Here is a 22,390-nt window from a genome sequence, read left to right on the forward strand (position 1 = left end):
GAGGAGTGCCGAATCCGGTATATACTATGTTTTTTCCTGTATGTACATACCTATGATAAAGTTTTACTTATAAATTAGGCACACTAAGAGATGAACAATAATGCCTAATAATAAAATGGAACAATTATAACAATACACTGTAATAAAAGTTTCGTGAATGTGGTCTCTCTCTCAGAATATCTTACTGTCCTCTACTCGCCCTCTTTTTTCTTGTGATGATGTGAGATGATAAAATGCCTATATGATAACATGAAAGGAGGTGAATGATGTAGGTACTGTGACACAGCACTAGGCTACTGTTGGCCATCTGTCACTGTGTCGGATGGAGGATCATCTGTGTAGGATGATGCTGGATCATCAACTCATGATGATGTCAATGGTGGGATGTCAGGAGCAGACCATGTCAGTGGTTAGGGATCCACAATTGAAGAGTATTTTGCCAAATACTTATCTGGTGTGTGTGTGTGTGTGTCTGTTTGAATTTTCTTACTTTCTTGAGTATGCCAATACAATTATTTTGGTAATAAATTAATATATATAGCTACAAAAACATTTAGTGCTTTCTAAGAAAATGCTTCTGGATGTGTAAAGGATATGCAGAATCATTTACAGTTGGCTCTATAATTTTCAAACTAGAAGTGTGGGAACATCAAGTGACCAAAGAAGAATGGAGTCTCTTTCATGATTTAGATAGTTTTGAGTTTACAAAGGTTCCAGTGACCATTTCAGCTCCTGCACGTTATGAAGCCTGAACTGACAGTTTAAAACTCACCTGATCCAGTCTCCTAAGTGTACAGATAAAGAATCCAATGGCCTTGCCAAACATGACAAAGCTGGTAAAAGACAGGCTGGATTACAAATCAGTTCTCAGAGGTGCTCCAGAAATGTCTGTTGAGTTAAATAAGGCACAGATGTCACACAGAACTCTACTCATGTCTGAAAGTGGCCTTGGAAACAAAATCATTCCCATGATTGCAGCTTATCACTGATCACCCATTGCCCTTTATGCTTCTTTTCTCCTGAGACGTTTGGACTCGGGCCACCTTTCTTCCTGCTCTTCTGGGCTCACAGGCCTATATCAAAAGTCCCTGCTCTTGATTGAAGCTTATCATTAACCACAGGAGCTAACATCATCGATGTCTACAGTCACCAACATTTGCACATGGGGCAGCTGGTTTCTCTCTGTAGCTCATTTCTAACAGAGCAAGCACCTGCTCTATTCACCTGATCCATCTCTGATTCCAGAGCAAGTGTGGATTACTTCTGGGGCATCAGGGTCCCAAACAGTAATGACATTTCTCATCACATCACGAATATGTCATATATTGATACCATTGTATTTAGCTGATTATTAATAATAGAAAAGGAGGAAAGGAAAGGCCAGACCCAGACATTATAGGCATGTTCCCTGCAAAGCACTGGGGTAAGGGAACCGGGAAAGGGAAGCTATTGCATGCCCAGGAAAGTTGGGGGGACATAGGGAAGGTGTTTGCTGTCAGCCACACCCGGGAACAGAGGTCATTTGCCAGAATGGGTGTGGCCTCTGCACGTCCACAAAGGTTTGGAATACTTAAGTCTGAATAAAGAAGTTCCCTGTCTTGTGCTTTAGGCTCTCTTGAGCCCTCTTGGCACACTTGGCTCTTGGCTCGTGCTTGGTTTCCTGGCCTCCTGTGGGCCCCCAGCCACGCAGATCCCCACACAGGATGGACTAATGGCTACAACTAGCCCGATGCCGTCGGTGCTGGACTCTGCTCCCACATGGAGAGGGGACGCCCGGCACTGGCTTTGCTTCCAGCTTTACTGAAACCCCAGCTACACTTCTTCCACGACTGACTAAGGAACGTGGGACTAGAAACACAGGGATTTACTTCTGTGCAAATAAAAACCCCTCACTCTCCCAGGCGAGTCTCAGAAAATTCCTTTCCTTGGGAATCAGAAGAACACCCCAGCAGCACCCAGTGGGGAAGGACACCCTGTTTTCTCCGATAAAAATTTGATGTGCCAGATACTTCCCACACACATTTTTGGTGATTTATTTTATGTCTCAGCTAATGGCTACACAGAGCCACGCTGCTGGCGGGCAAGATCAGGTCACAAGCCTGTTTTTGTTTTTTTTTAGCCTTCACGTGAGGGTATGTTTTTATTGAGTTTTTGAGAGAGAAAGGAGAGGGAGAGAGAGACATCATCGTTGCCTCTCAGACGCACTGGAGCAGGGACTGAACCAGCTTCCCAGGCGTGTGCCCCGACCCGGGAACCGCCCTGCAGCCTCTGGCTACAGGACCACACTGCAACCAATGAGCCACCCGGCCCGGGCCCTGAGCCGCTTTACCAGGACAGCAGCTGGGACACGTTGCCAGTCCTCCCCAGTCTCCACGTCTGCCCTGGTGATGCAGAAGTTACCACACGGACGGGGGTAGAAATAGCCTTCAGGTCCCGGCACACCCGCCTCCCCTGTGGGGATCATCCCCGCACTGGGGCCAGATGAGGGCCCCCGGGGCCAAAAGCGACCCCCGTCGGTCTAAGTTCCCCGACGCCTGCCCGGCCCTGCATTGTCGCCACGCACCCACCTGGAGCTGTCGCTGCCCAGTGCCTTTGGAAGAACATTACTGGAAGCTGCTGTGCCTTTCTCTTCAGCTCTCCAGTGTGTCGCTGCACAGTGGGAATCCTTGGTGACCGGATGGGGAACTTGAACGCTGCATCCCATCGGGTGATCTTATGCATAAGTTTTGCAAAATGAGGGTTATTGAACTCAAGCCCTGCTCTGCCGCACAGCCTGTCTGAACCCGGGGGCCGCGATGTGATTAACAGGCGGGCAGCATGCACAGGGCGAACTCGCTGTGCCTTCTTCATTGTCGTTTTAGTTTACCGAATTGAGAGGATGCATGTAGCTGAACCTGTTGCAATCATGTCACAATATATGTAAATCAAACCATCACACTGTAAAGTTTCGTTCTTTCAATGCTTATGTGTCATTTAACTTGTCCTTTAAAGTCTAATTTTTCTGCCCTTCCCATATTTTTAATAAGGGAAACATTTTTTTAATTGCCTTTGTTTCTCCCCTACATAGCTAGAACTGGGCTTTTGCCATTTACAGCACATAATTCTATTAAAATAGAAATAGTCATGATTGAAAAATGAATCAACCAAAAATATAATTAGTAGTTATATAATAATTTATTCTCTGCCTTGGTGATATAGTTCAATATTATTTAATGCCCTATGCTCACAAAGACATTATTCTTGCCAAAGGAAGTCTAAATAACATTAAAGAATCATAAAATGAAAGAAGAAATTTTAAGAAGGAGGGCAGAGAAATTGAGAAGCTATGTTTGGGAATTAGTGGCGGCTGTGACAGTTATCATGACGTGAGAATGTAGTAATTCTTCAGGCTGTTGGCAATAAGTATCATTAAATACCTGTTGCTAATGGGACTATGATTTTAGAATTTTCCCCATTATGGTAGAAATGCCATAATGAGAGTATGAGGACAAGAGGTGTGTAATGCCAGGATTGAGTAACCCTGCCTAAGAGTAGAATTTAAACATCTGAGATACTTCTTAACAAGGCCTGAGTTTGCAGAGTTTGTGATTAAGATGGAAGTGAGTGAGCAGCATGGATGGTCAAGTCTTTTGTCCCCTGATACCTTCTAGAATAATAAAACAACTTCTCAGAGCATCTGCCCATGGATAAACTAAAGGACACACTGCCAGCCCAAAGCATCCTACATGCTGGAGGTGTTTGATGAGATAAAGCATCTTCAAAATAGCCCAGGTGTAAGAATTTCCTGTGCAAACTTTAAGTGACACATTAATGAGAAATCTGCTTTTTCCACTCATGCTTCAGTCTCAGTCTTCACTGAGGGCGGTCTGTGAAGACCACAGACATTGTTGACAAGGGTGACCTGGTCTCCCACTAAGGGATGCAGGCTTTCTGGCCTGCAGAAAGTGTGTCTTGATTCTCCTGCGTCTCTATTAGCCCATCTCATGTAGTGGAAGCTTACAAATGCTAGGTGTGATGCAAGTGAGGTCAACTAATATACAATCAAATCAAAGTTTAAGTAATTCAGGGTGAAAACAGAAAGCAAGAATAAAATATGAAATATGTTGGAAGATATCTTAAACTATTCAAATTCACACACATGCATACACACTTACATAACTGAGTGTGTCAATCAAAGCAATTTAAAGTAAAATCCTGTAAAAATCAGGACAAGGAAGAGTTAGTTTTTTTATTTTATAATCGTTATAGGTATATATAATTTAGCCCAGCCTTTAAAATTAAATGTTTTTAATGAATTCTTTAAATTATGAAAGTCAAACATAATACCTTATACACTTACTCATATTAAATAAAAGCAGTTAGCTTTTCATAAAAATTAGGATGAAGTAGCTCCCATAAAATGTGAATTTAAGCTTAATTATAAGCAATCAAAAGACTTTTTAAAAAATGGACAAACATTGCAAGAAACGCTACCACAGCGGTAAAGACACTCTTGGTCAATGAATTATGTTACAGCATTTAACTGATGTGAATCAGAAACAACATGGAGCCCGGCCGCGCGTGGCTCAGCGGTTGAGCGTCAACCTAGGATCCAGGGGATCGGGGTTCGATTCCCAGTCAGGGCACATGCCCGGGTTGCGGGCTCGATCAATGACTCTCTCATCATTGATTCTCTCTCTCTCCCTCTCCTTCCCTCTCTCTGAAATCAATAAAGATATATTTAAAATAAAAAAAAGAAATAACATGGAAATTGTGTTAAGGAAATAATTAGCATAACTAACATTATTGAAAGCTTATAAAAGCAAGATTAAATATTAAATGTTTTACATTCATTACATCTGCATATTTTTATTCCCACTTTATATTAGTAAACTAACTTGCTAGGCACTAAGTAGCTGTGTAAACGTCATGCATTGTAAACCTCAAAGCCAGAATTAATTCTAGAACTCACTGACCACAGAGCCCATTGATTGAATTATTAAATTACATTATTTGATTCAATACTATTGCTTACACAACTAAAGGCACCCTTGCTGACTTTGACAGCCATGGGACTTTTTTGGAAGTTTGAAGCATCAGTGTTCTAACATAAGTGATTTATACATTTATATATTTTTTTATGGTTTTATATCTTTGCCATTAACTCAATTGCCAATTTCTTGTGTTACATAAGTACTTTAAAAGTTTCATTGTTGTTTGGTGTGAATATTGTTTACGTTTTGAATAAGTTTGGTGTGACTGTAAGATTTATTAACACCCGAAACATTTTTTAATTGTAATAATTTGTCATAACTCCACAATCATTCAAAATAAAAGATCATTTGATAACAACTCAGCTCCTTTAATTAATAAATATACGTCATTACATAAAATTAATTTAGTTCAGAAAATCACTATATATGCCAACACAACTAATGCCCCATCTTTAGAGCACTCAATCTTTAATCATTACTGGATTTCAAATTTATCAAAAATATTGTGAGTCTCCTTTTCTCTAATATACCATTTTCATTTTTAATACAAACATTCTCATAAGGTGAAAATATTTCCAAAAAACCTGTTTTTAAATTAATGAGCATGTTATTATTTATGATATTCTTTATTCCTCACTGATTTATTGCTCAAACAACTAATATATTGTCAAATGTAGAATATCTGATAAATTGCATATACTATGAAACACTTGTTTAAAGAGCTAAGAAATTTAAAACCAGAACTTTAGATTTTTCAACTCGGAAATGTGCTCTCCAGCCAGCCCGGTTTTACTGTACTAGGAATCTCGTTATTGCATATGTCATTTATTCCTAAGGGCTTGGAGTCCAAGTTTATGTATATGATTCTCTGTGTGTAAACTGTCTAAACAATTTTCTCTCTACTTTCTAAGTGTTTCCTTTTGTCTTCCTGCAAATTCCCCATCACCTCCAGAGAAGCTCATTGCTGGGATTCTAGGAGTCATCTGCCTTGTCTTGATGTCCACTGTTGGTGACCATACTGGTTATTCCCTGTAAGTAAATTTTTGTAAGGCTATACAGAACTTTTCACTTTCATGTCCATCAGTGCCTCTGAACATGTCATAATGTTACTATTAGAATAGGAACAGACTGACAAATCTGAGGGAAGGTGGGGTGGGGAGGAGTGGGTGGGGAGAGTTTAACCAAAGAACTTATATGCGTATGTGCATAACCCATGGGCAGAGACAATAGTGTGGAGAAGGTGGGGGGGGGCATGTTTGGGGTGGAGGGGATCATTGAGGAGGAAAGGGGGGTCATCTGTAATACTTTCAACAGTAAAGATAAATTTTTTTAAATGGAGGGAAAAAACCCTCTGATTTTAAAGTATACATTTAGACTAAGTGCAAAGTGGTTACTCTGAATTTGTCCAAGCTATAAATATCAAAACAATTTTAGAGAGTAGTTTATAAATATATACATATATATGTCCACATATATCCATATATTATTCTGATTTAATAACTCAAGGCATGCTTTAGGGCACCTTATTGAGAAATACAAATTAATTCTTGAGATTGGTTAGTCCAAATACTGTGAGAGATGGTGAAGTTTAGTTATCTAGGCTATTGGAATATTTTTCCCCAAAATTATCATTGCTTCATTAATATTCATTGGTAATTCAATTTTATTCCAGATTATTCTAATCTTAGACAATACAACCTATTTCAAAGTAAGAAAAAAAGTATTATGATGTATTTACATCAACATTAATTTTTTAATAAGAATTACTATTTTTTCTAACTAATGTAATGCTAGAGCAGAATAATTCTTCCTTGATAACAGGGATCAGAAAGGTACATAATTATGTTCTAAGTTCTGATATTAAAAGAGTTCATACTTTGTCTTAACATAGGGGAGTCAAAATAATAGTGCTTTTGGGGTGGGGACATAAATTATAATACCAGGCAATACATGTTCATAAATAATGATTATGCAAGAGTGTTTTCGTATGCATCACCATACCCATTGCTGCTGATGGGCTCAAAGAAAGTTTTGGTATTCTAAAAAAGTGGTTTTGTTCATTGACATTCAGGACATGTAGAGAGTGGATATTTTTGCTTGTGTGTTTGCTTAATATGAGCTCATAAATTAGGGAATAAGAGACTAACCCTTCTCTGTGAGTGTGTGAGTGTGTTTTCTTTCATATGGACCAGTCTGTGAGGGCATGTACATATGTTAAGCATAAATGTGTCTATACCTATGCAAATATCTGAATTACTTTTTTTAATTAAAATTTTTTTAATAATAATTCATAATCTTTCTTCAGCATATCATTGTGGTAGTTGTCCAATGGAGTAGCTTACATATTCCAACAATTGCTGTTATGTTAGTACTGAAAGAAAAACATGGAATGAGAGTTTGACCACCTGTGCTTCTAAGAACTCTAACCTGCTTTACACAGATAATAAAGAAGAAATGGTAAGAGATTAAATGCTTCCAACATTTTATTTAAAAGGTTATTTTAGTCTATATTTATAGAATTCACTCATGTTTTTGTATATACTTGTAGTTTATTTATTTTAAAGGCTGTAAATATTCCATTATTTGACTGCAATATTTTATTTATATTTTATGCCATTAGTTCACATTTAATAATTTTCAATTCTTGCTCTCCATAGACAACCAAGCTTCTATAAATGCTTTTTTTCTAAAACAAACTTTGCTGCTTAATTTTACTATACATCAAGGAAACTAAGATATCGTTATTGTGCAGATTAATTACAAACTTGAAAGATCAATATAATTAAAAATCATGAAATAGAAGTTGCCAGTCCACATAGCTCCTTTCCTGTGTACTCTCTCATAACATCTCCTCCCTCCTCACTTAACCACTATTCTGACTTTCTATTTAATAAATTATCTTTGCCTAATTTTGAACTTTATATAATGGGAATCATTCATTATGCATTTTATGTGTATCCTTTAACTCTCACATGATATTTTTGCAATCTACCCCTATTATAGCATTTATCTGTAATTTGTTACTTTTCACTGCTATATTGTATGTTCATGACATTTTTAATCTATTCTATGCAGAATACAGTTGTCTTTTAATGTGTGGGTATTATGAATAATGATTTTATAAAAATCCTTTTGTCTGTCTTTCATCCTAATATTATATTGTATTTCAAGCAATTTATATTATATATAAATGTTACATATATTATATTCATATACTATAAATATTATATTTATAATTAATAATTATTATAATTATGATAATATAATGTAATAATATAAATCTAATTATTATAAATAGTATATTATTATAATTGTATATGTAGAAAGTTATACTTTATTGTCCTCTATGCATCAGAATGAAATTGCAGGGTCATAAATATATGTATATGCCAAATTTATTAGATTATCCCAGCATTTTCTTGTTTATTATGTAAATGCACATTTTATTGTATAGTTCCATGATCAAAAACTTAGTACTGTCAGAAATTTCTATGTTATATGTTCTGAATGTAATATAAAAGTATCATTATGACATTTGGGGCATTTTCCTGATCACTGATAGACTGAACACATCTTTCTGGGCACTATTCCTCATGAAAGTCTTTATTATGAGACCGGGAAGTGCCTGTTCATATCTCTCGACCATTTCTCCTGTATGTTGCCTGTTCTGTTCCTTCCTATAAGTTGTTATATTTTGGATATGAGCTCTTTTTAAAATTTATAAGAAGCAAATAGCTTTTTGACTGTTAGTTACATTTTTAGTCTCAGACTGGAGTATTTTAATGACCAGAATTTATTCATGTTACCATAATCTAATATCTCATTTTAGGTTTTACTGATTATTTTAGGTTTATTTCAGAAGTTAGTCAAAGGTCATGAAGATAATCTGCTATATAATTCTTTAGGGTTTATCTCTTTTCTTTATTGATTAACTTTTCAATTCAGGTCTATAATACACTGAGAATTTATATTTTTATGATGCTGTATGTTTGATGCTTGTGGTAGAAGTGAAATTTATACTTTTCTACATCATTATCTAATTAATGGACTATAATTTATAGCAGATGCTCTCTTCTTCATAAATAACTTTCTATACATGTGTCTATATATATTTTAGCATAAAATTTAAGAAGTTCATTCATTATGTCTCAAAAATTATTTTGCTGTCTCTTTCTAGCTTCATATTCTCAGACAATATTTATGCTGTGTCAATTCTCCTGATACTGTTCTAAAGGTCTCTGAGACTCCTTTAATTATTCTCTTGCTTTCTCTAGCCTCTGGAATTAATAATTTCGTTACTTGACAGAGGATTACAGATGGCAGAGGACTGAGTGAAAGCTACACTGACACTCTCCTGGGACCAAACTGGAATTACAACTAAAATATAAAAAAACCATCCTCAATAATCAACAGCAACTGAAGATGAGCTGGAGAGCACCCTCATAACCAAGGAGGAAAAGTGGAGACCACATAGAGACTGGTAGGATGTGCAGAGGAGTAAGAGGGATGGCTGGGCTCCCACAGCCATCCAGAGGGATATCTCAGTGTGGGGGTTCTCCCTGAGGATTCTGGTGCCTAAGCCCCAGGCTGGGCTTCCCAGCCAAGAGCACCAGAACTGAGAAAGGAGCCCACATAACATCTGGCTATGAACAGCAGCAGGGTATCTGTCTGCCAGGGAGACATGGCTGGAAATGCAGACACCCTCTTAAAGAGCCAACACAGAAAGTTTCGTTTGCAGCCATTCACCTTGGGCTCCAGCAGAGGGAGGGCAGAGTGGGCGGGAGCTGTGTGAGGAGAACCTAGGGCTGTGGGCTCTGGAGATAGAGCACAGGGGGCACCTCTCTGGATTCCTATGCCGAGTCATTCCCCCATACTGTAGAGGACGTCTTTCACAGGCAACATTTACATTCCAAGCAGCTTTTGCCTGAGGGTGAAGTAACTGCCCCACCCTGCTGGAAAACCTCTCACCCTACCTCAAGAAGTTTCTATAGCTTGAGGCTCACTAAGAGACTGATAACCACCAGGCCCCCACCCTGTGGAGTTTCAATAGCTTGAAGCTCATTAAGAGAATAAGATTAATCAGCCTTCAGGCAGAGGCAGACCTCAGAGTGCTTTGAGTCTTTGCCTGACCTGCTTCTGGACCCGGGCTTTGGAAAAGCAGATTTTGGTGTGCATCTCTGTCCTGTCCAAATGCACCCAGCCCCAACAGAGGGGACCTCAAGCTGTGGGTTGTTGATAGCTCCAAACAGGGTACTCAAGGACAGCCACAAAGACCATCTGACTTTGGTATGAACCAGAGACCCTCCAAAAAAGAGTCTTAGGAGGCCTGCCTAATACATAGAAACAAATCCAAATAGGCAGCCAAAATGGGAGGACAAAAAAAAAAAAAAAAAAAAGCCCCACATGAAGGAAAAAGAGAAGTCTCCAGAAAAAGAGCTAAATAAAATGGAGATAAGCAACCTATCAGATATAGAGTTAAGAAGAATGATTGTAAGGATGCTCAACAGCATGAAAAAAGATATGGAAACTATGAAAAATAACCAGTCAGAAATGAAGAATGAAAGAGAAGAAATAAAGAATACATTGGAAGGAATAAATAGCATATTAGAGGAAGCTGAGGATTAGATCAGCAAATTAGAAGACAGGGTAGAAAAATGCACTCATTCAGAGATCCAAAAGGAAAAAACAATTGAAAAACAGGACGACAGTCTAAGAGAGCTGTGGGACAACATGAACATAACAATATTCACATCATAGGAGTGCCAGAAGAGGTTGAAGGTGAACAAGTGTTAGAGAACCTGTTTGAAGAAATAATGGCAGAAAACTTCCCTAACCTGGTCAATGAAAAAATCACACAAGTTCAGAAGGCATAGAGAGTTCCAAGCAAGAAAAACTCAGAGGCCCACCCCAAACACATCATAATTAAAATGCCAAAAATTCAAGACAAAGAGGGATCATAAAGGCATCTAGAGAAAAGCAACCTGTTATCTCCAAGGGAGCTTCCATATGGCTGTCAGCTGACATCTCATTAGAAACTCTACAAGCCAGAAGGGAATGGCATGAATTATTCAAGATAATGCAAAACAAGGATCTGAAACCAAGACTACTCTATCCAGCAAGGCTATCATTCAAAATAGGTGATGAAATAGAGTTTCCAGACTAAAAAAGGCTAAAGGAGTTTATCACTATCAAACCAGCATTGCAAGAAATGTTAAAGGGGCTGCTGTAATAATAGGAAGAAATAATGAGAGAAACATAGGCATAAAGGATTAAAATAGCAATAAATAAGGACGTATCAATAATAATCTTAAGGACTTTAAGGGAGATACCAACAGCAATACAGTCATAGTCATGGACTTGAACACCCCACTGACTTCACTGGATAGATCTTCCAGACAAAAAGTCAACATAGAAACAGTGACTCTAAATGGCACACTAGATCAGATAGATTTAATTGATATTTACAGGACATTTCACCCCAAGCTACAGAATATACATTCCTCTCAAATGCACATGGTACTGCTCAAAGATAGACCACATGTTAGGACACAAAACCAGTCTACTAGTTCAAGAAGACTGAAATAATATCAAGCATCTCAGATTACAATGGCATAAAATTAGAAATCAACTACAGTAAAAACACTCAAAAACATTCAAACGCATGGAAGCTAAATAGTATGTTATTAAATCATGAATGGGTTACCCATAAGATCAAGAAAGAAATCAAAAACCTCCTGGAAACAAATGAAAGTGAACACACCAACCGAAAATCTATGGGACACAGCGAAAGCAGTCCAGGGAGGAAAGTTCATAGCACTACAGACCTACCTCAAAAAGCAAGAAAAAGTTTTAGTAAACTATCTAACCCTACAACCTAAAGAATTAGAAAGCTCCCCTGTGAAGCCATCCACACCAGGGATTTTGTTTGCTGAGAGTTTTTTTATTACTGCTTCAATTTCATCAGTTGTTATTGGCCTATTCAGGTTTTCTGATTCTTCCTGATTCAGTTTTACATGATCTCACTCATATGTGGAATCTAATAAACAAAATAGACTGAGGAACTGAATAGATCCAGAGCCATTGAAGCATGGAACAGACTGATGAGTCTCAGTGGGAAGGTGGGGGTGGTGGAGTGGGTGGGGAGAGATTAATCCAAGAACTTATATGCATATATGCATATGCATAACCCATGGACACAGACAATAGTGTGGTGAATGCCTGCATTGTGGGCTGGATGTGATGTGGAGGGCATCAATATGGGAAAAAAGGAGGGATATCTATAATACTCTCAACAATAAAAGTAAATTTAAAAAATAAAATAATAATTTCATTACTCCATCTTTAATTGAGTCCATTCTTTCTTCTGCATCTCAAAATTTAAGTAAATATACTGAATTTTTCAAAGTAATCCATGTATTTTTCAACTCAGAATTTTTATTTTGTTCATTCATATAGTTTTTATTTCTTGAATTGTTCTGTCACTGCCATCATATATTTTGTTGTTGTTGTTGTTTTTGTTTTTGTTTTAGAGAGGGAAGGGGAGAAAGAGAGAGAGGGAGAGAGAGAGAGAGAGAAACAGTGATGTGAGAGAGACATCCATTGTTTGCCTCCCATATGTGCTCTCACAGGGAATGGAACTCACAACCTTCTGGTGCTAGGGATATGCTCCAACCAATTGAGCATCACTAGCCAAAGCTGCCATCATATTTTCATATAGTAATTTAAACATAGTATTTTTATAATCTATTCATAAATGCATTTATAATAATTGCTTTAAAATATTTTTCTAATACATCCAACATCATATCCCAGTATAAATTAGATTCATTATACTGATCTCCATACATTCCCCCCACCAAGTATGGGAGACGTTTTTCAATTTCTTTGCATGCTGTCTAATATTTTTTAAGTACATATTTTTGATAATATAGTATAGTAAATATGGATTCTGCTTCATCTTCCTTAGGTATTTCTTTAAGTTTAATGAGCTTTACTGTAGAATCTTTTCTTTGGAAGTGTGCTTACTAGGGATTATCCTTGTGTATGCATAGCTTAGCTGACAACCAATAATTTTTGTAAAATGTATTCAAATACCTCAAGTCAATATGGCTTCCACCCTCTGCTATTTGATATAATTGTGTGTGTGTGGGTGTGTGTGTGTGTGTGTGAGTGTGAGTGTGTGCAGGGAGTTTGAAATCAGTACTCAAGTCCCCTTTGGCTTTTATTTTTTTACTGGAATATCTTTGTTTCTTCTACACATGCGCACATTTCCCCCGCCATCAGTCAAGCCTGTGCAGAGAGCCAGTGTCATCTCTTCATTGCACTCTTATTTTTAGTGCCTTCCTCTTAGATTTATGGCCGGCACTGCACCTGACACAAGGAGACACAACCTCAAACTAGAAAAAGGATGGTCTTCCTCATTTATTACCTAGTAAATTCAGCACTTTGAGCTGAAAAAGTAGCAGGCAATCTAACAACCCCTTCCACTGCTAATCAAGACTTCTGCGAATTGTAAAAATTACAATTCTTACTCACCATGCTGAGATGGGGGTTGGGAGACATGGAGCAGTCCTAGACGGGAAGACTACAAATTTACTCAATTCTTAACCTGAATCTCTAGCAGCGTTTCCAATAATTAATAATCATAAGTTATTATTAGTTTTCAATCAACTCTCAGAGCTGTGAAATTGGTACTTTTGTCCATTTGTTTTCTTCACTTAATGGTACTAATACATTTTCCTAATGTGTTCAATGTGTAGCAATGTAATGTAAATTGAAAAACTATAAATTAGAATTAACTTTACTTGTTTGTTTTTTTAAAATCATCATTAGTTTGGTTGCAAATATACAACTTACTTAGTTACTCAATACTATATTTGCTTCCATTTGAAGTCTCATAGCTTGCCATATAAAACATTGCCTTCACGATCAACCTGCTATATAAGAATACGATGAAATAGGAACTATGAACTAAAATAATTCTCTTTACAGTATTCAGACTAGCGCATTCAAACAAGATTGATTAAAAAGGCGAGTGAGTTAATTGACAAACATGTAATTCCTTTTTTAATGAAGAATGGTACAAAACGGTTACCTATGCCTGAAAATGAAGACCGGCTCACAAGCTTGTACATTTTGAAACTCTTATCCAAAAGGTATTCTTTAAATTGCCAGTTATAAAAACAGTCATGACAATGCAAAGCACAGCATAGAGAATATAGTCCACAATGTTCTAATAACCCTGCATGGTGTCAGATGGGCCCCGGACCCACTGAGGTGATCACCTTTTAAGGTATACATAGGTCCAATCAACACGCTGTATGCCTGAAACCAAAACACTATTGACTGTCAACTGTAACCAGCAATTTTTTTTAAGTTGCTCTTCAAAATGAGTTGCCTAAAAATATCAATTTGGCATTTTTTTCCTAAGGCAAATTTATTCGTTTTCAAAATCATTCTAAGTGTTTAATATTACCAAAAACTACATCCAAAATCTCAACATACAAATTAAAACCAGAGGTAAAATAATTATACCATACTCGTTTAAAATATAAGGGTGGAGAGTTTTGTTCCATTCTTCATTGCTAGCCCACTTGTAGATGCCTACATTTCTTTAAGGCTTGTGCGTCTCACAGCAACATGCAGGGGCCCTTTTTCTGATATTCCGCTGCCCTTGACAGTTTGGCTCGTTGGCTCGTTGGACGTGCACCGCTGCATTTTCAACTTTGTCTTCTATGCTGTCACATCCCCTCGCTCATGAGTTATCATTCCCAGATCTTTAAATAAGTCACTAATACCCATAATATCGGCTTCAAGTTGCCTAACAGAAGACTGTCTTTCATGAATAAGGGGAGGTGATGCTCAGTAATTTCCTCACCCTGCACCTGCTCTTGAGGTTGAGGGGGCTTTCCCGGGAGACTGAATTCCTTTCTCTTGAGCTCTCCGCAGGAAAACCACCAGATCCCCTGGAACTGGCTCCCGCTCCAGCAACAGAGGCTCTTTCCCGGCAGCTTGCCCCTGGACCTTTGGCCGTGAAGTTGTGACTCAGCCACTAGGCGATCCCTGTGTATTTGCCTTTGATGCTGTTCCCTGGGGGTTGGGGAGAGATCCGAGCTCTCAGGCCCTTTTCTGTGCCTTTGCCCAGCTGGTCAGGGCACTGCTGCTTCTGTTGCAGCTGTTGCCTCAATTCCTGTGAATCTTCCGTGTCTCCAGTTGATTCCGACTCCTCTGTGTCTCCACGGAACCTTGTGGGGTCTCCTGGATGTTGGACATGCTGGGCCGGGGTAGGGTCCCCGGGGGTCCCTGGAGCGCGAGACATGGTTAAGTTGCTTGGTCACTAAGCGCAGCAGACGCTGGGCCTGTGCGCTTAACTCAGCAGCCACCCGGACCCCCTCAGCGCCGCAGGCCAACTTCACTGGCTGTTACAGATTCAAGGGAGTATACAAGCTTTTGCTTAATCTCTTATAAAATGTGTTTCTCATAGAAATTTTGAGCATTTTTGGTAAATGTCCAGGGTTGACTCTCCCACAGAAACAAGGATAATTTTTGGTGTGGCCTGAAGGCTCATGTATTTCAGGCCTTCATGCTTTCTAAGTCAGGAGTTAATCTTAGAAATAAAAATAAATGTGTGAACAATTATATGAACATAGTAAGACCTTGATATAATGAACTAATTCAGGCAAGGGGTGATCCAGTAAAGCCAAAAGTCTGTCACATAATAAAGTAGGTTTTCTGAATGTGTATGTTAAATGATTGACAAATTAGTTAGTTTGCCTGTTTTTACTTATGTGGACACGTTTGTGTAACTAAAATTAAGTATGTATGAAAAGTTTAATTTCACAGAAAACTTTTCTACATGTGTTATTGTAATTTGAAATGTATACTGAATAGCTCTAGTCAATGCACGCATTCGCCAGTCACCAGGAGGAAACAAATGACAGGCTGGGGTGCGCTTAGTGCTGCGGGAACATCAGCCGGCAGGTGAGAAAACTGCCCCTGAAAGCCACTCCGAGGCCAACAGAACCAATAGCCCAGAGCTGGGCGCTGTGACCACACGCTAATCATCGCCGGAGCACTGTGGGAGCAGCGCCCCAGGGACTTAAATATGTACACTCTAGCTGTAGATATGTAATATTTATTTATGTTGGCAAAATTACTACAGTGTTTTTTCCCACATATGGTCTATTTGTTAAAATTTGTTAAGAATAACAGTGAATTAATATCAAAAAAAGAGCCTGTTAATTTACTTATAAGTAGATCTTTGTTAAAATCATTTCAAAATTAGCAGGGTGTTAATTTTCACATATGACATATGGACCAGAAATTTTGTCCGTAAAATCCAAAGTCCATTAAATTGAGGTCTGCGAAATCAAGGGTTTACCTTAAACTGTGTCTATTGAAAACTTATGAGAAATATTCTGACTTAGATATGTAAATATTACTCTAAATAAATTGTTTATTCATTAAAGTGTTAAGTTATATATGATTAGATTAATGATATATTATTTCTGTACTTGAGATTCTCAGTAACTTCAGGGTTAGACAAAAATGGTACATTTGCAGTGCCTGACAAACACAACTTCTCTTCTGAATCCTGTTTAGAAAAAAAAGCATGTTTGTAAGCACCAGGCACATTAGCTTACCTAAATTTGGTATAATGGTACTCTTACCATCTATAAAGAAACAGTTCTAGTTTCTTCAAAAACACTGCAATTATTTTTGTAGAGTTATCTTTTAAGGTATTGTTTTGAGACGAGTTTTAGGTCCACAACAAAATTAAGAAGGTACTGAGATTTCCTATGTCCCTCCTGCCCCCACCAGCGCAGAGCCTCCCTATTATCAGCAGCCTCCCTGTTACCAACGGGGTGGTACATTTGTAACTGAGGATGAGTCTGCATTGACACATCATTGTCACTTAAAGTCCATAGTTTATCTGAGGCTTCACCCTTGTTCTTGCAGAATTTTTTTTAACTCTATATTTATGTTAATTAAAAAATATATATATCCAGGTACATATTATACACGAAAACTTCTGCTATTCATGAACATAAATTATGTATAAGTTATGAGTTATAATATCAAGAACTGTTATTTGTAAGCCTATAATAATGTGAATAACTTCACACATATTTCAAGTTCATTGATTTGACCTAGCCCTTGAATGTGGAAAATGGGGACTGGACATCCCAGGATCGCAAGGTGAGTAAGTCAGTTGAGTCAGGAGAGAAAAAAACAGGGGAAGTTTGATTTATAGAATTATTAGCTATTTGTTGGGGTTAGCCTGCAGAGACGGGAATAGTAGAAATTTTTTAAATGTACCCTTGGGTTAAAGAAGGTTACCAAAATGTGGAATCACATGGGTGCCAGGTCTGCTTCCTCAGGATGGCTTTTGGACTTCACTGAAGACAGCGTCACTACAGAAAACTCTGTGGCAGGTGTGTTCACCGGATGGCACTAGGACAGAGCGGTTCCAGGTCTCTGGCCAGTGCTGGTGAGGCTGACTCTCGTGCTGTGGCTGCCAGAGGGAAGCCACCCGGCCAAAGTGTGTGCAGGCAGGGGCTGCAGGAGAGGAAACTGACTGTGACCAGCCACAGGGACTTGCTGCAGGGTGAACACCACAAGCGCTTCCTGCAGGCATGCGGCTATCGGCCACACCGCCGGGGCCCACGAAGCAAACACCCCGCGAGCCCAGCAGAGCCCTTTCTCTGCCGACCTCTCTAGTGCCTTTTACTGGCCAAACATCAAGTGAGCCAAAAGGGAAAAGGTTGTACGGGATGTGGCACCATTATCTCACCAAGGGCATTAAAGGTGGATTTGGAGCCCAGAGGAAGAAATTCCTAATTGGCACTCAAGGTTACAATCCACAGCCCCAAGATTTCTACATAAAAGACTTTTAAATATGCCTCACTTGCTCAGAGAATGGAAGCAACACATATATCTTCTAAATCTATTTTGCTGCAGCATTAGCAATGATTAGCTGCATTTTTTGGTGCAGCTGGTGGTTACACTGGGTAATAATCAGTGCCCTTTGGTGTTTTTTCCCTACTGGATTTTAGATATTTTGGAAGGTACCTTGTTTTATTAAATTCTCTGTCTCCCCCTTTTGACACTCTTAATTACTATGCTTAGAAGCATGCTTTGATGGGGGAAAACAGTGTTAAGTAATGAAGAAAATAACAATTAAAAGGATAAAATATCCATGTGAGTCCAACTGTTAGTTATTTGACAGAATGTGGGATAAACTTTAGCAATTTGACAACCATTCAGTGATAATTTTACTGTAATTCAATTATTAGTGGGAGAGACCCTATACGTGCTTATTACTTACAAAATGAGTTACTGTATACATTTATCTCTTTGAATATAGGTGCAGTCTTTCTCTTGTATACATTTATTCCTTAGATTCCCATAGAGGAAACATGTCAATATTCATAATAAATTTCATATCATGCATACGTTGTAGCTGTATCTAATCGCTGAAGTTGTGTTGCAAACAACCCAGTAGCCTTGACAATTTCAGCAAGCATTTATTTTAGTCATTTATCTCTCATTTACCCACTTGCGGTTTGGTCGCCTTTCAGTTGATAGGGGCTGGGCATATGGGGGCTCAGCTTCAGACCACAGATTCAGTTCATATCTCTTTTAAATCTTTGGTTCTCTGAACAGGGGGCTACCTGGAACATGACCTTCTCATAGCAGCGATAGCAACTCTCAGCTGGTCTATCAGAAACGTGCTCCTTCAAGCCTGTGCTCAGAACTCGTAAAGTGTCATTTTTCCAATCACAGTGTATTATGAAAACAAGTCACATGGCCACCTTATTAATTATCTGCAAAGTGTACTCTTCTCATGTTGGTCAGAGGGAAGAAATGTAGATTCGCCCCAAGATAATCTCATCTACAATAATAAGGATAGGAAGATGTGGGGAAGAGAGGAGTGTACGAGCAGTATGACCGCCTGTAGGAGTTAAGGAAATCCCAGAGGCCACAATGTAAAATACTCACATGGTTTGCACAGCCACATGGTTCCTCACATAACTTCAGTATTACCAGATATGTTTCTTTGTATTTTAACTACATTAATTAACAAATTAATAGAAATATTATTTCTTGATAGAGAAAATTTCTCAAATTTAAAGTACAAATGATCAATATGGAGAGACAAACAGAAATCATCAAATTTTGAGGACAAGTCACCAAATTAAATAATCCGGAGAATAATTCTGAGTAAGAAATTAGATGATCAAAGCCAATATTTCCAAATAAAAGTAACCCGACTTCCTGGGATGGTCTTTGGCAAATAGTGACTTTTGTGTAGGTAGTGACACCCCCGTTCATCTCAACAGTTACTTCTCTTACATAAAATGACTACGACAAGGAGAATCACGGCGATTGAAGAGTTTGTCTGAACCACTCTCCCCTTCACAGTTATTCAGCATAAATAACAAGAAGAGAAATTCAAACAATGGATGAGAGATGGAAAATCTTCTTGAGACCATAAGGAAGACTGATATTTTGTGATGATTAGGGACAAATTTATCGGCACTGCTGGTTTTCACACCAACTTCATGTCTTTGTCCAAATATTACATTCTCAATAGATCCCAATGGAATTCCAGTTCCCTCTCGCAGATGGTACTTCCAATTCCTCTTGCTTTGTTCAAAATGTTTTTCACGTAACATTTATTACCTCCTAACATCATACAGTCTAATGTTGTCTGACTCACACCAGAAATATTTATTCTCTCACAGTTCTGTAGGCTGAAGTCTGAAATCAAGGTGTCAACAAGCTATGTCCACTTTGAAGACTCTAGGGAAGAGTCTGTAGCATGTATTTCTCTTAGTTTGGGGTTTGGCACTGAATGCTTGGCATTCCTTGGCCTACAGACATGTTACCCCAATCTCTGCCTCTGAAATTCATTGTTCTCCCTGTATGTCTCTGTCTCTGTGTCCACATGTCCCTCTTCTTACAGAATATCATATGACTAATTAAGTCCCATCCTACACCAGTATGATCTCATCTTAACTTGATTACATTTGCAAAGGCCCTATTACCAAATAAGGCCACATTCATGGGCTCTAGTTGACATAAATTTGGGGTAGGAGGAATGTGGGCATGTTATGCTAGAAAATTACTAAAAATAGCAGGTAAATGTCCATATCTTTTGTCTGGGTATCACTGTAACTGGAAAGAGTTTTTGGTTTGGTGTTTGTGAAAACTCAATTTCAACCATGTGTATATGAAAGGTTGGCAGTGTGATGTGAAGGCTCTCAGAAGGGGGGGGAGGGGATGTCCTGGCCTAAAATCAGAAGCAACAGTTCACTTAGAATTCATCTCCCCATGACATTTCAAATCTTTCAACATTCTTAACACTTTAAAACATAGCAACCAAAACCCCAAATAAACTGATTTTATTAGAGAGTAACAATAATGATTTTGAAATAATTACCTCATATACAGGTACACATATATCACGTTTTGCATGACACTTAAATTCCTTAATTTTATCAACATTGTATAATTCTTTCTACAAATTAAATTCTTTCATTCTTTTAGGGGTCAATAAGACAGAGTACTGTCTATAAAATTTAAATGACACAAACCAATATATAAACACATCACAAAAGATGAATGGTAATAGAGACCAGTTAAGTAGAATTGCTACCATAAAGGGGTGGGAAAATCTACAAGAAATGTAAAAATCCACAAGATATCCGATGATGTATACTTACAGGAGCTCATCTGCACATAGGTTATCCAGCTGTTTTATTATTAATACAAAAGACTGCTGTATGAATTTCCTTAAGCACACTGTGATTTCCTTAACTTGAGTCAGCCTCAGATTAGAAAATGTCATAATTTTAATTTGATTTACAGGCAAAGCTTATCTTTAATATACCTCATTTTTCAAAGGCATAGGCTCACAATTTATATAGTTTACAATGTGTTTGTTTTATTTCCTGCCTAATATAACCCAGCTACTCTTTTCATAGTGTCTTCATAACATTCAGTACCTGTCGATGATAAGATTTGTTTAAAAGATACTTTTGTACTAACACCCTGAAAAGTGGAGAGATCAGACCAGTGGTGACGCTTTACCTATTAATGCTTGAGTTCAAAAGGCCATGTTTTCACTATCCTATAACATTTACTGATTCTGACAGTTGAGGGACAGAGTGAGAAAGCAGGGAGGAAAAATAACTACAAAATGAATGGCAATCTATGTGATCCCTAGGTAACTGTCTCTTGAGTGAATATTTCCCAGATAACTTATTTTAGACTAATTCACACAGCTAAGCCAATTGGTTACAAAGTAAAAACATCAGTCAGATTATTATTTATCTCTCCAATGCTGTAATGGAAATAATCTTGATGTCATAATCACATTACTTCCTTGGAGGAGGGCGGGTAGGGGGAGGGGGAGAGAGTAACCAAAGAATTTATGCGCATATATGCACAACCCAAGGACATGGACAATGGTGGGGAGAGGGCCTGGGGAGGGGGAAGGGACAGGGTGGAACGGGTCATTGGGGAGGAAAAGGGACATCTGTAATATTTTAAACAATAATAAAATTTTTTTTAAAAACTCAAAAAACTGATGGCATAAATATTAAGCTTTCAACTTTACATAATTTAGCCTTTTTCCCATAAAAGAGGAAAACTTCTGCTAACATTTTTTTGCTCCCAAAATGAACAAGCTTATCATATTCTTGGGGCAAGTTGTTTGTGCTGGCTTTTCTGTTCTTTTGTGGAAATGAAGTGCATGTTTTGAAGACCGTACTTTCATCCCATAATCTCTGACTTCAATGATACTTCTCAGAATATAACAGGTAGTGAGTAATGACACTCTTCACAGGGCTTTTAAAAATTGCCACTGGGAAATGGGATAAAGCCATATTATAGAATCTCTTTTATCTTTTGCAAATGCAATTTTGTTTTATTTTTCTATTATGTTGACATTTAATATTATTCTATATGAGTTTTAGATATACAGCATAGTGGTTAGGCCTTTATATAATTTATGAAGTGATCCCGAAGTAAATCTAGTGCCCACCTTGCACCATATCTAGTTATTTCAATATTATTGTCTGTGTCCACTATGCTTTACATCCCCATGACAATTTGGTAACTGCCAAGATACAGAATTTTTTTAGAAATTCTCCTATTCAGCAGGGTTGCATATCAATGGAAACTTTTACAATCTGTGGCTTATTTTGTTACCTTCTGTTCCCTTTTGGTGAGAACACTTAAGTTCTTTCTCTTAGTAAATTTCAATTATACAATACAGTGTTATTGACTGTAGTCACCATGGAATACATGAGATTTCTAGGCCTCATTCAACTTAGAACGGAAATTTCGTACGCTTTTCCCAGCCTCCCCTTACTTTCGCCACCCAGCCCCGGCAACCACTTTTCTACAAA

The 22,390-nt window shown here is 38.0% G+C and overlaps 1 protein-coding gene across 1 annotated transcript in view; it reads left to right on the plus strand.

Moving 5' to 3' along the window:
- Positions 1-22,390, plus strand: part of LOC308552599 (NKG2-A/NKG2-B type II integral membrane protein-like) — a gene marked incomplete at both ends in the record, with an annotated part of 36,234 nt that overhangs the window by 6,690 nt on the left and 7,154 nt on the right. The gene's annotated exons all lie outside the window — the stretch shown is intronic.

Source organism: Miniopterus schreibersii (genome assembly GCF_964146895.1).
Source record: "Miniopterus schreibersii genome assembly, chromosome: 2".
NCBI lineage: Eukaryota > Metazoa > Chordata > Mammalia > Chiroptera > Miniopteridae > Miniopterus > Miniopterus schreibersii.